The sequence below is a fragment of the Lissotriton helveticus genome, chromosome 8, assembly GCF_964261635.1.
Source record: "Lissotriton helveticus chromosome 8, aLisHel1.1, whole genome shotgun sequence".
In the NCBI taxonomy this organism is placed as follows: Eukaryota; Metazoa; Chordata; class Amphibia; order Caudata; family Salamandridae; genus Lissotriton; species Lissotriton helveticus.
The window spans coordinates 383,907,466-383,920,829 of record NC_136069.1 but is presented as its reverse complement, the minus strand read 5'-3'; the positions used below and the strand labels follow the sequence as shown (position 1 = coordinate 383,920,829).

The following is a 13,364-nucleotide window of genomic DNA, read 5'->3' as shown; positions in this document are numbered from 1 at the left end:
TTATATTGTTTTGAGTAGAGCTTAAATATGTGGCATGTAATTATGTGGTATTGAGTGGTATTTTGTGGGGTGTATGTTGCATTTCGTCGAGTTTAATTATGATGTGTAATTATGTGGTTTTGAGTGTTGTTGTTTAGAGTGTTTTTTTATTGTATTGAGTAGAGTGTAATTATGTGGCGTGTTAATACGTGGTACTGAGTGATTTTATGTGGATTGTATTAATGCTGTATTGAGTAGATTGTAATGATGTGATGTTTAATTATGTGGCACTGAGTGGTTTTATGTGGGGTGTGTGTTGGATTTAGTATAATGTAATTATGTGCTATGTAATTTTGTGGCATGTAATTTTGTGTTATTGAGTGATATTATGTGGGGTGTATGTTGCATTTAGTAGAGTGTAATTATGTGGTCGAATTATGTGGTTTTGAGTGTTGCGGTGTGGAGTGTATTTATATTGTATTGAGTAGAGTGTAATTATGTGGCATGTTAATATGTGGCATTGAGGTATAGTATATAGATTGTACTGATGCTGTATTAAGTAGAGTGTAATTATGTGATATGTAATCATGTGGCATTGAGTGGTATTATGTGTGGTGTGTGTGTTGTATTTAGTATAATGTAATTATGTGTTATGCAATTATGTGGCATCGAGTGGTATAATATGGAGCGCATTTATGTTGCATTTATTGCTGTGTAATCATGTGTTATGTAAAAGCAGTCCGACAAACACAAGTTTAAATTAAACCCCAAAACGGCTATTAAGGCTCTGCCATAAGTGCTAAGGTCTTTGTTTAGTAAGGTGGAAGAGACGCGGCCTTGCTTACAAACACCTTGTGTAACTGACTGCCTTGCTTACAAACACCTTGTGTAACTGCCTAGAAACAGCTTAAGGCGAGGTGGGTGGGGAGGTAGGGGGGTTTGTAGTGCAACTAAGAAGAGACTGCCCTGGAGCCATTGCACAGCCTTATCTGTTTCAACAAGTCTTCGGACTAGGACCATGTGTCCACAAGTAATGACAAGCATTTACAATGCAATGGTCTGGGCAATATTAAAGGTAGAGCTATTGGCATTGCTCATGATTTTTTTTTTAAACATAAATAAATGGCATTGTCATTTACATTGCCAATAGCTTAATCGTTAAATAAATGGCATTGTCATTTACAATGACAATAGCTTAATCGCTCGCAAATGCATGACCTATTGCATTTACACCCACACAAAGCCACACACACAAAGCCACCCACACACACACACATACAGAGCCACCGACAGAGTAATTCACATAGAGCAACACAGAGCCACCCACACAAAGTCACCCAAACACACATCGAGAGCCACCCACACAGAGTCATTCACATACAGCCACCCTCACACAGACAGAGCCACCCACACAGAGCCACCTACAAAAAAAGCTATCCACAGAGCCACACACACACAGAGCCACACACACACAGAGCCCCCACACACACAGAGCCCCACACACACACAGAGCCCCACACACACACAGAGCCCTCCCCCCACACACAGAGGCCCCACACACACAGAGCCCCACACACACACACACACACACAGAACCCCCCACACACACAAGCTTGACAAGAAGTACCACTTAAATGACAACACAATAAGCAATAATAATGTTCCCATGTGTCACAATTCACCCACACTATGAACCACAAATGCGCAGATCCAATTAGCAACTAGGGTGCAATTACAATGGTCCATTAGTGTGGCGATATACAGAGTCCGGAAAAAGGCGACGCATTCAGCAGTGAACGATCATATACAAGACAATATTAAGCAGTTCATTATATTTTTTAGAGGGCAGGCCATGCCAAATACGTGTCAAAAGTAAGATCCAAGAATGTCCCGGTATATTTAAAGGGGCCATTACAGCTCAGTTATGCCGATAGGGTAGAGTATTCCCCCGGTTTAAGCCATACATTTTAATTTACGAGGCACCCTACATGCACTTTTTCTAAGCGCCAAGAACGATCTTACACGGGACGTGTATGAATTACACGAAAACCATTATCCAGAGAGCCAGGCGCTTGGGCTCCCCTGCAAGATGGGCAGGAAATGCCGTAGCGGTCGCGGTCTCTGCGTTGGAAGAATATGTCACTTATATCCAGAACTTCAACAGGATAACTGACTACGCAACTGTACAGGGTGGAAGGTAATGCTGCTTCCCATAAAGCCTGGAGTACACAACAAACACCAAATCCTGCGAACATCAGCATTGGCCCAGTGCCCTGCCGTCTTTAGCAGAAACTCTGGTCGCTCTAGGTTCTAGAGGCTTTGACTTTAAGAATTTCAGTGCTTATTCTCCAAACAATGAGGCAATAGACCGGTGCAGATGGCTTACCTTTTACCTGCGGCGGCGTGCTAGCTAGGCCTGCAGCAGGCCTCCTCCTGATTTCCTACGCCTCCTGCTTCCTCCCCCTCACCTTTGGGAACGACTAGTGGTTGGTCAAGAGGCTTGCGAGACGGTCAAAATCCAACCAAGGGTTGATCACGCACGGGTTACGTAAAGTTCAAGCAAAGACAGGGTAGATTTTTTTGCCGTCAGTGCAGTTTCAAAATACAGGTTAAAAGGGAGAATTCAACAATGGAGATTTCTACAATGCTTCAAAACATTTTAAAGACAGTTAAAAAATGAACGACTTGTGAAAACTGAATATAAAATGAGACAGGGCCAATTTTGCAGCGTTGTCAACCAAGAGAAATGAATTGTTTCAAGTAAATATCTGTTTTGGGAAGCAGTTCACTCGGAGGTTGGCGCGCATTAACGCCTGGCCTCTCCAGTAACAGAGCGCAGCGTCCCAGCAGCAGCGCCCCACATTGCTAAGCCATTTCCAGATTTACCTACACAGGCATGCAGAGAAGCAGATGCTGTTTCTGGTTATCAGAGCTCAAATATATCTGTTTGGCACACATAGTGTTTCTTTTCTCTTCACACACATATGTGTCATGGTAAAGTACACCAACATTTGGGAGGGGCTACCCATAATTAATTCCTCGAGGCTGAGCATGTCCGTTTTTTTTGTAGTGGTCTGTCTCCTACTCAACGGTGCTTACTGTGTTGCCAGAGTGCCCGCTGGCAGCCACAGCACCATTAGCGTTTAATACAAAATCTCTGTTTGTCGACAGGTGTGATTTAGTTAACTTTTATGAAGAACAAGAGACAGTAAATCGAGCTGAGAGCTGCCTTTTAGCCACTCGGTTCACAAGAACAGCATCCTGTAAGCTCTGACCTGTTAGACTGGGTGACCGCTGCAGCAAACTGGAGTTATTTAGAGGGTCTGCGCTGCTCGTTGTCTGACAGGATGGCGTGCTGGGCTCCGCCGAGGGCTTATCTTCATTTTTACAGCCTCCAATAGAAGTATTGCCTGGAAAAACAAGCAACGCCTTAAATCCTTAAAATTGCCTCTTCTGTTTATTATTTGCCACCGTTTTCTTGCTCGTTTAAATTCACGCATGCATTTATTATGTCTGTCTGTCTGTCAAGCTAACATAACAGTGGGTTAAGGCTTTTGCTGCAGAGAACTGTGCGCAACCTGTGGGAAGTAGGTGCAAGCACCAGAAGGGCCAACCCAGAATATCATTTGCCTGAGGTCGATAAAATGAAAACCTAACGAGAGACCCATTTTCGAAGCAGATTGCGTCGTATCTCAGTGTTCTGCTTATTGGCGTGACTATGACATCATTGCTTCTGTACATCTGAATACCAGTCATGAGAACTGCATTTCCCTAAAAAGTAAGTTAAGTCAACAACTCACATTATGTAACAAAAAATTCCGACAATCTACTTACAAAAACGACAAGTTGTTTGGCAGTACACTTCAAATTAATCCCAAAGTCACAGGTTTACACGAAGTGTTGTGAAAAGAACTTTCTTCTGTGGCTAAATAATAAAACAAAACTTTGTATTAATGGTAAACATAATACAAAGGACGCATTGACACACTAGATACATTTAATAAGTTAAGATGTACTTACACAAAGACGAAAACTGGAAAGAGCACGTGTGCCACAGGACACGTCTCTGGTCGCATGACAGAGCAGCCGTCCTGAAGAGTGGCTTGTGCGGAGTTTAAATAAGGAATAAAGCATGTACTTTGATCACAGCAAACAATGAAGTGTACCCTGGCGACTAACGTCCTGATGCGATCGAGGCACTCATGGTAGCGCCAACATCAACAGTGAGGTGCTACTAGCAGTGCTTGTTGTAAAGATGGCAGACGCTGGACCCTGTGAGTGGCGCCTCCTTTCATCCTGTCTGATAGGTAAATGTCGGCGGCGCCAGTAACCTGCAGAGGTCAGGTGGATGCAGCGACATGGAGTTGTTTCGAGTGTGAATGTGTCTGAGGCTGTTCAAAGGAAGGGACCGCACGGCAGGATATGGCGACCTGTCTTTCAGTTAAAGTAGGGTATTTGAGGGGGGGGCTGATGTAAGCAGTAAGAGCATTGCAACATCAACGGTTTTGTGTTATGTGTTTGAGTAACAATTGCAATCTTAAAACATCCCTCTAATGAAGTTTGTTAACGTTCTTCCCGCTAAAGACATCGAGTGCATATAATGTAAAGAAAATATATGGGTAGAAATATTTATTCTACGTTACCACAACATGGCTGCAGGAGCCGTAAATGATGTGCATTTCTTTCAGGGCGAGGCGCACGTTCATATTTAAAAGACATTTGTGACGCTGCAGCATATAAACAAGAAGAAAAAAAATGGCGGCCGCAAAGCTCCGCAAATTTCGGATTCGGGGGCGTGTTTTAGCGTTCAGAGTGACGGATGACATCACAGTCGAAAGAAGGCAAAAAAACACGCCCCCGAATCCGAAAGAGACGGGGCTTTATTGGAGTGACTCCCCTCTCCTCCAATGGCTGGCCTCCGTTTAGGAAGCCAGCCAATGGAGGAGAATGGAGGAGAGAGGCGGGTTCCAAGCCCCCTAACTCCAAAACATAAAATCTTCGGGACTCCGCCCTCACTGCTTCGCAGTGCAACGGTCCCTCGACCTAAAAAGGTGGTCGTAAAAACATCCGATGGGAGGATAGCGAAAACAAGCATGAAATGTAAATTTAGTACAAAGAGGATACGAGTTTAAGCAAATGCAGTAGCTTTTGTAAAGGCGAAATATTTATCTTTCACATCACACACTGACAGACACATGTAAACACATGCTAAAACATGCACAGACACACAAACAAGCGAGGCACACATGCACTAATGTATACGTATAGATATACATTACACACGCAAACATACACTGTCACATAAACAAACAGGCGCGCGCACAAACAGGGTAGTGTATGCAAACATACTGAGAAGTACACACACACATCAATCCACAAACGCACAAAAATACGCACTTAGAGATATACACTGCTCCAGTCGTACAAAAACAGATTAACGCACGCACACTACAACACAAGTACACACAAACATAACCACCCACAAACATACTCACATGCCCTGACAAACAAAAAATGCAAGCCAGAACTATTGATTTTATTAATCCTTGTTGTCCCGATTTTTCCACACAGACAGCATCTAGGAGGTCATTTATTCTATCACAGCCTCAGAATGAGTCATATACTCCGGTCTGTGCTGGCTAACCAATAAAAGCGCTAATACGGCACTACTCTTAGCACAGGCATTTTCTCGGCAAATCACTTAATCTCCAAGTGCCGACCAAAATGTAATGTGACCTTACCCAAACACAGTTCAGCTTCATTTTATGGTCTCCTTAAAGGAGCTGAAGGATTTATTTAGAGCAAGCACAGTTGCAGGCTTTGCAGCGATGACCGCTACCTCGATGTGTGTCTAACTATGAGCTCTGTGTTAAATATCATTCTGAAGTTTTAATAAGTGTCTCTCGGTTTTAACGTCACTGGTGGACAGGTTGTTGCCAAGGTGAGGTGTGAATGTGCAAGCCAAATGAACGTGTAGTCCACTGCTGTTTTTGGGCCCTACAGCTGTAATGACAGTAGAGTTCCTGGCTGTTTTATTACAGCGGTGTTCTGAGCTGCTAATAGAGTCTAAGTATTCTTTGCGGGTCTAAAGCCAATAGGCGGGGCAGCTAATCCACTAATGAAGGCCAGTATGTTACTGCGCATCAATAAAACTTGGATATTATTACAATGCCGTGGATAGTAAGTGCTATACATAAATACTATTACTATAGGGAGAACAAGAGGTACGTGGGTGAGGATAGTTAACCTGCAAATTCAATGTCTGGTAAATTAGAAACCAACTGGCAACATTGTGCTAACGTGACCAAGTTTGCAAACTGTGTTGCTGCTGCAGCATTGCAAATGCATTCCAAACATCAGCGCGCGCCTCGCGCTCATAGTAAAAAGGAGCAGGGGAGGGGGAGAGAGGCGGGGACCTGCGCCTGTTTTGCTTGCTTGCTTGTTTTGCACATACTTTTAAGATCATTATATGATTTTGGAGTAGGTGGTCCACCACCGTTTCTGGCAGCATCACTTCTATGCAAGACTTCAATGTAGACCATGGCAGTTCTGTGCAGAAAAACACCTCAATATGTAGTATAGGAGATGTTCCCCAATTTTGTGGGTACATTTTCGGGTACCCTATTCATGACAACCGTTTCACTTTATCAGAATGGCATTCTTGACCTGCCATATTTGTCATTTTTTCGGAAAAGAACAGTTTTCCATTTGTTTGAACCTGCATTAAGTAGGCGTTATTGTTTTTTACAAAAAGCCTGGCTATCTTAATAGATTTGTTTTTTTCATTAAAATGTATGGGCTTTTGTTATTGAGCCCCAAGATGCGAAGCAGCTCAAAGCATTTTTTGCACTATGAGAAGGGCACCTTTCCACTGCAAACAAGCATTTACAATGCAATGGTCTCGGCCTCATTAAAGGTAGAGCTATTGGCATTGATCATGACATTTCTTTTTTTTTCTTTAAATCATAAATAAATGGCATTGTCATTTACATTGTCAATACACAGCACTCTGCACTCAACAGCACACACCACTCTGCACTCAACAGCACACACCACTCACTACTCTGCACTCCCTACTCTGCCCTCACTACTCTGCACTATGCCCTCACTACTCTGCACTCTGCCCTCACTACTCTGCCCTCACTACTCTGCACTCTGCCCTCACTACTCTGCCCTCACTACTCTGCCCTCTGCCCTCACTACTTTGCCCTCACTACTCTGCACTCTGCCCTCACTACTCTGCCCTCACTACTCTGCCCTCACTACTCTGCCCTCACTACTCTGCACTCACTACTCTGCACTCACTACTCTGCACTCACTACTCTGCACTCACTACTCTGCACTCACTACTCTGCACTCTGCCCTCACTACTCTGCACTCTGCCCTCACTACTCTGCCCTCACTACTCTGCCCTCACTACTCTGCCCTCACTACTCTGCCCTCTGCCCTCACTACTCTGCCCTCACTACTCTGCCCTTTGCCCTCACTACTCTGCCCTCTGCCCTCACTACTCTGCCCTCTGCCCTCACTACTCTGCCCTCTGCCCTCACTACTCTGCCCTCTGCCCTCACTACTCTGCCCTCACTACTCTGCACTCACTACTCTGCACTCTGCACTCACTACTCTGCCCTCACTACTCTGCCCTCACTACTCTGCACTCACTACTCTGCACTCACTACTCTGCACTCACTACTCTGCACTCACTACTCTGCACTCACTACTCTGCACTCACTACTCTGCACTCACTACTCTGCACTCACTACTCTGCACTCTGCACTCACTACTCTGCCCTCACTACTCTGCCCTCACTACTCTGCCCTCTGCCCTCACTACTCTGCCCTCACTACTCTGCCCTCACTACTCTGCACTCTGCCCTCACTACTCTGCCCTCACTACTCTGCCCTCACTACTCTGCCCTCACTACTCGGCACTCTGCCTTCACTACTCTGCCCTCACTACTCGCACTCACTACTCTGCCCTCACTACTCTGCCCTCACTACTCTGCCCTCACTACTCTGCCCTCACTACTCTGCCCTCACTACTCTGCACTCACTACTCTGCACTCACTACTCTGCACTCACTACTCTGCACTCACTACTCTGCACTCTGCCCTCACTACTCTGCCCTCACTACTCTGCCCTCACTACTCTGCACTCACTACTCTGCACTCACTACTCTGCACTCTGCCCTCACTACTCTGCCCTCACTACTCTGCCCTCACTACTCTGCACTCACTACTCGGCACTCACTACTCGGCACTCTGCCCTCACTACTCTGCCCTCACTACTCGCACTCTGCCCTCACTACTCTGCCCTCACTACTCTGCACTCTGCACTCACTACTCTGCCCTCACTACTCTGCCCTCACTACTCTGCCCTCACTACTCTGCCCTCACTACTCTGCACTCACTACTCTGCCCTCTGCCCTCACTACTCTGCCCTCACTACTTTGCCCTCACTACTCTGCACTCTGCCCTCACTACTCTGCCCTCACTACTCTGCCCTCACTACTCTGCCCTCACTACTCTGCCCTCACTACTCTGCCCTCACTACTCTGCCCTCACTACTCTGCCCTCACTACTCTGCACTCTGCCCTCACTACTCTGCCCTCACTACTCTGCCCTCACTACTCTGCCCTCACTACTCGGCACTCTGCCCTCACTACTCTGCCCTCACTACTCGCACTCACTACTCTGCCCTCACTACTCTGCCCTCACTACTCTGCCCTCACTACTCTGCCCTCACTACTCTGCCCTCACTACTCTGCACTCACTACTCTGCACTCACTACTCTGCACTCACTACTCTGCACTCACTACTCTGCACTCTGCCCTCACTACTCTGCCCTCACTACTCTGCCCTCACTACTCTGCCCTCTGCACTCACTACTCTGCACTCACTACTCTGCACTCTGCCCTCACTACTCTGCCCTCACTACTCTGCCCTCACTACTCTGCCCTTACTACTCTGCCCTCACTACTCGGCACTCTGCCCTCACTACTCTGCCCTCACTACTCGCACTCACTACTCTGCACTCTGCCCTCACTACTCTGCCCTCACTACTCTGCACTCTGCACTCACTACTCTGCCCTCACTACTCTGCCCTCACTACTCTGCCCTCACTACTCTGCCCTCACTACTCTGCCCTCACTACTCTGCCCTCACTACTCTGCCCTCTCCCCTCACTACTCTGCCCTCACTACTCTGCCCTCACTACTCTGCCCTCTGCCCTCACTACTCTGCTCTCTGCCCTCACTACTCTGCCCTCACTACTCTGCCCTCACTACTCTGCCCTCACTACTCTGCCCTCACTACTCTGCCCTCACTACTCTGCCCTCACTACTCTGCCCTCACCACTCTGCCCTCACCACTCTGCCCTCACCACTCTGCCCTCACCACTCTGCCCTCACCACTCTGCACTCACCACTCTGCACTCACCACTCTGCACTCACCACTCTGCACTCACTACTCTGCACTCACTACTCTGCACTCACTACTCTGCACTCACTACTCTGCACTCACTACACACACGATAACGGCAAGTTACCCGGGCTGTGCCCAGAGGCATTAAAGTCTTTGACAGGTGCTGGGCACACTCACTTGCCTGCGCTCGTGGTTACCTTCCACTGCAGGCTGCACACTGCACCACTGTGCCAAGAATGCCCACTGCTACCTTTTACCAGCACCCGCTGCTTATTGGGGGCATTACACTGGGCCTGTACTTATAACTAGTTCGGGGCTAGTAGGCAAAACGCACTTTTCCAAAGCTGCTTCATGTTCATAGTCAAAGGCGACCAAAGCGCTGCGAGGCACAGTGGACTACCCTTACAAACTAATACATTTTAAGAATGTAAAGCTCTTGCACCAAAAGGCGTATGCCTACCAGGTGGCATTCACTACATAAACGCTCATAAATTCACTACAAAATAAATAAAAAAGTATTTAGGTGGACTGTTTAATCCCCTCTGGACAATCCAGTGCCTTGACATGTTTGAATGGCTATACTTTCATGCAAAAACATTCTCAAGTAAATTGCTTCTACACGCTGAACTGAATGGTCTGATTTTGTTACATATAGTAATTAACAGTCTACCCAACTTTGTTTCTAAAAAACACCTCTTTATTGCAGCAGATCGTAATGCTCGGCACATGAAAGCAATTTGCCCAGGAACGCACTTTCAAATGCATTTTGTGTGAATGAATGCAGTTGTGAAATAAGTAGACTGTTATAATCGATGTCGTGATGCTCAAGCAGTAGTTTATTTTTGATTCTGGCTGCTTCCGAGTTGTCAGTGTAGGCAGTGGCCATAACAATGGTACAATTGGGTGGCGTAGTAATTTAACCAGGTGAATAACTGTGAGAAGTTGCGGCCGCCGCATAAGAAAGATTTTGATCATCCTGGACTTATTTTTCTACAAATTAAGCACTGCTGACATTGTGGCATGGAGTCATCCTGCTCAGCTCTCGGCCTCGCGCGCGCGCCACTCCAGGCATATGTTTTCAATTATCTCCGCCGTGATGGCGAGATAATTGAAGATATATGGCCTTCTGCTCTTAAGACCATGCCTTTCACGTCTGCCCTACACGGAAAGAAAACACAAGAAAAGCACGAACGCGCGCCATTCACTGCAGACTGGTGAACGCGCCCACAACATCTGCATTACATTATCGCGGCACCCTGACAGCTCCTAATTGAAATTAATGCACTGCTGTGCGCGTAACCACACAGAAAATGCCAACATGGCGAATGACAAATTACATTAATCCTATCGCGTCAAGGCTACCAAAAACACAGCACAGCGAAGACGAATCACTATGCAGATGCCATAAAAAACGCGCGCGCACTAAGGAATGTTGCAGCCCGGACCCCTAAAGAAACTTTTTTTTTTTTATAACATAAGAGCACGGAGCTCCCCCTCCCCTGCTGACGCAGGGTTGACGTAGGCCGAGCCCTAAAAACACCTTTTGCCCTGAATAGTAAAAATAGCAGGTGTCACTTTGCATAGCTGTGTGTCATGCTAGGGCAAAGCCTTAGTAATTTTATCAGAATTCAGCAATCAAGTCATGCAGACTGCTCAGTGATCTTACATGCAATAGAGCTGAATGTGCCAATACATTGTGGAAATACAAAAGGAAATAATTTGAATGACAGGGTGCATTCATTTCATGAATCAGAAAAAGCCCCGAGCTGTCAATGAATTTTGGGTGATTTTGCCTAATATACATGATCAAGTTGTATTTCCTGTCTATTCGGATTGTCGGAAGTGTACTCACTTGTATTACTTGTTGGACATCATCAAAGCCGTGAGACGTTTTAGATCAAATGGGCAAAGTACAACTAAAAGAGATAAACAAAGATGTATGTAATGTTAAAACCATGTACTTAATAGACTTCGTGCGAACATTTTAATGTTGGTGGGAAAAATTACTTACATACTACCAACTGAAAAAAAAACACACAAATCTGATGTTAAATGTCGGTAAATCACGGGCTAAAATAATAATGAAAAAGGTACGAATCACTCCCACAAAGTCTTTCCACTGATTAATGTTGCCTGCCCTATAGAATACGAGTGTACTTCGAGGCAAAACTGTGATTAAAACGGGGGAAATTCGTCAATAAGACATCACCAGTGAACGGCGCATGAATATTAGTGATGGTGTTGTGCTTACAAATATATAATGAGACGGGCTGATTGACAGTAGGAAACAGCAGGGGATTCCTATGGAATTGCAGGTTTATGGTGGTAGAACAGGAATTGCCAGAAGGACCCAGTGTGTACATAAAACTAAAATTGCTGAACAACGGGAACTTGTGGTTATTGGTGGTGACTAACCTTAATTTTATTTTATGTTTTAAGGTCCCACCTGGTAACCGTAGGGGCTGCGGTGGCTTTTTAGATGGTTGTATAAGGTATGGGTTTTAATACGCATTGAATAGGATTTTTATTTTGATAACCTATATGTACTACAAATGCATAAACGGTATGTTGTACAATTGTAAAATGTTGCTTGTTATGAGGGCTCTGCATTATTTCTAAAATGTTGATTAAATTGTTTCCTCCCTGAGCATATCAAACAATACGTAGCAATTCTTCATCCCTAATGTACAAGACAGGTGTTTGACGACAGACTCAACTTTTCCGTCCTTCCACTACTCAACCCACACTGCCTTTATATTTCATGTCTCCTGAATTGATTCAAAGTAATGTAGGGCCAAACCACTCCCTCCTCCAACAACGCCAGCCAGCCCACCATCTCCTGGACCCCAGTCACCACCGAAGACACCGCATCAACCATGAAAGGCCTCCACTGAGGAACCCCCACGGACCCCTGCCCCCCGCACATCTTCCACAGAGCTGCAGCCACCATCGCTCTGGAACTACGAACCACCAACGCCCTCTTCGAAATTGGCATCTTTCTCAATGACTGGAAACGAGCAGAAGTCAGACCCCTAATCAAGTAGCCCTCAGCAGATTGCACGGACCTCAAGACCTACCGACCCATCTCCCTCCTACCCTTCGTGGCAAAAGTCACAGAGAAGACCATCAACGTCCAACTAATGAAGTTCATCAAAGAAAACTCTATCCTCGACCACTCCCAATCCGGATTCCGCAGCAACCACAGCACGGAGACCGCTCTACTCGCCGCCACAGATTACATGTGCACCCTCCTCAACCAAGAACACACCTCAGCCCTGATCCTACTCGACCTCTCTGCAGCCTTTGACACCGTCTCCCACCGCACACTCACCACCAGACTACATGAAGCCGGCATACAGGGAACGGCCCTCGACCGGCTCCGCTCCCTTCCTCGCCAGCAGAACCCAAAGAATCAGACTTCCACGCTTCCTCTCCAAAAACCCCGGAAATATACTGCGGAGTACCCCAAGGATCGTCACTCAGCCCCACGCTCTTCCACATCTACATGGCCCCCCCTCGCCGCCATCGTCAGACAACAGAGACTCAGCATAGTATTCTACACCGACGACACCCAGCTCATCCTCTCCCTCACAAAGGACCCCATCACCACCAAATTCAACTTCCAGGAAGTAATGATGGGTGTTGCATCCTGGATGAGCAGCAGCTGCCTGAAACTCAACCTAGAGACGACAGAGGTCCTTGTCCTCGTACCCTTCCCCTCTGCATAGGCCAACAGCTGATTGCCCACCACCCTCGGCAGCCACTCCACCCCCATGGACCATGCCCAAAACCTCAGCATCGCACTAGACTCCTCCCTCTCCATAACCCGATAGGTCAACGCTGTCGCCTCCACCTCCTTCAACAACCTCTGCCTCCTCAGAACGACCTTCAAATGGATCCTCCCCTAAGCAAGTAAGACCGTCACCCACGCACTCATAACCAGCAGACTAGAATACGAAAACGC

At 46.4% G+C, this 13,364-nt stretch overlaps 1 long non-coding RNA gene across 1 annotated transcript; it reads right to left on the bottom strand.

The window, feature by feature from the left end:
- Positions 1 to 3,298: 3,298 nt before the first annotated feature.
- LOC144771648 (uncharacterized) lies at positions 3,299 to 11,316 on the bottom strand. The gene is made up of 3 exons (XR_013599408.1): positions 11,253 to 11,316; positions 3,814 to 3,904; positions 3,299 to 3,389 (listed from the first exon to the last, which is right to left on the bottom strand). It is a non-coding gene; the product is annotated as an uncharacterized LOC144771648 (long non-coding RNA).
- Positions 11,317 to 13,364: the final 2,048 nt, after the last annotated feature.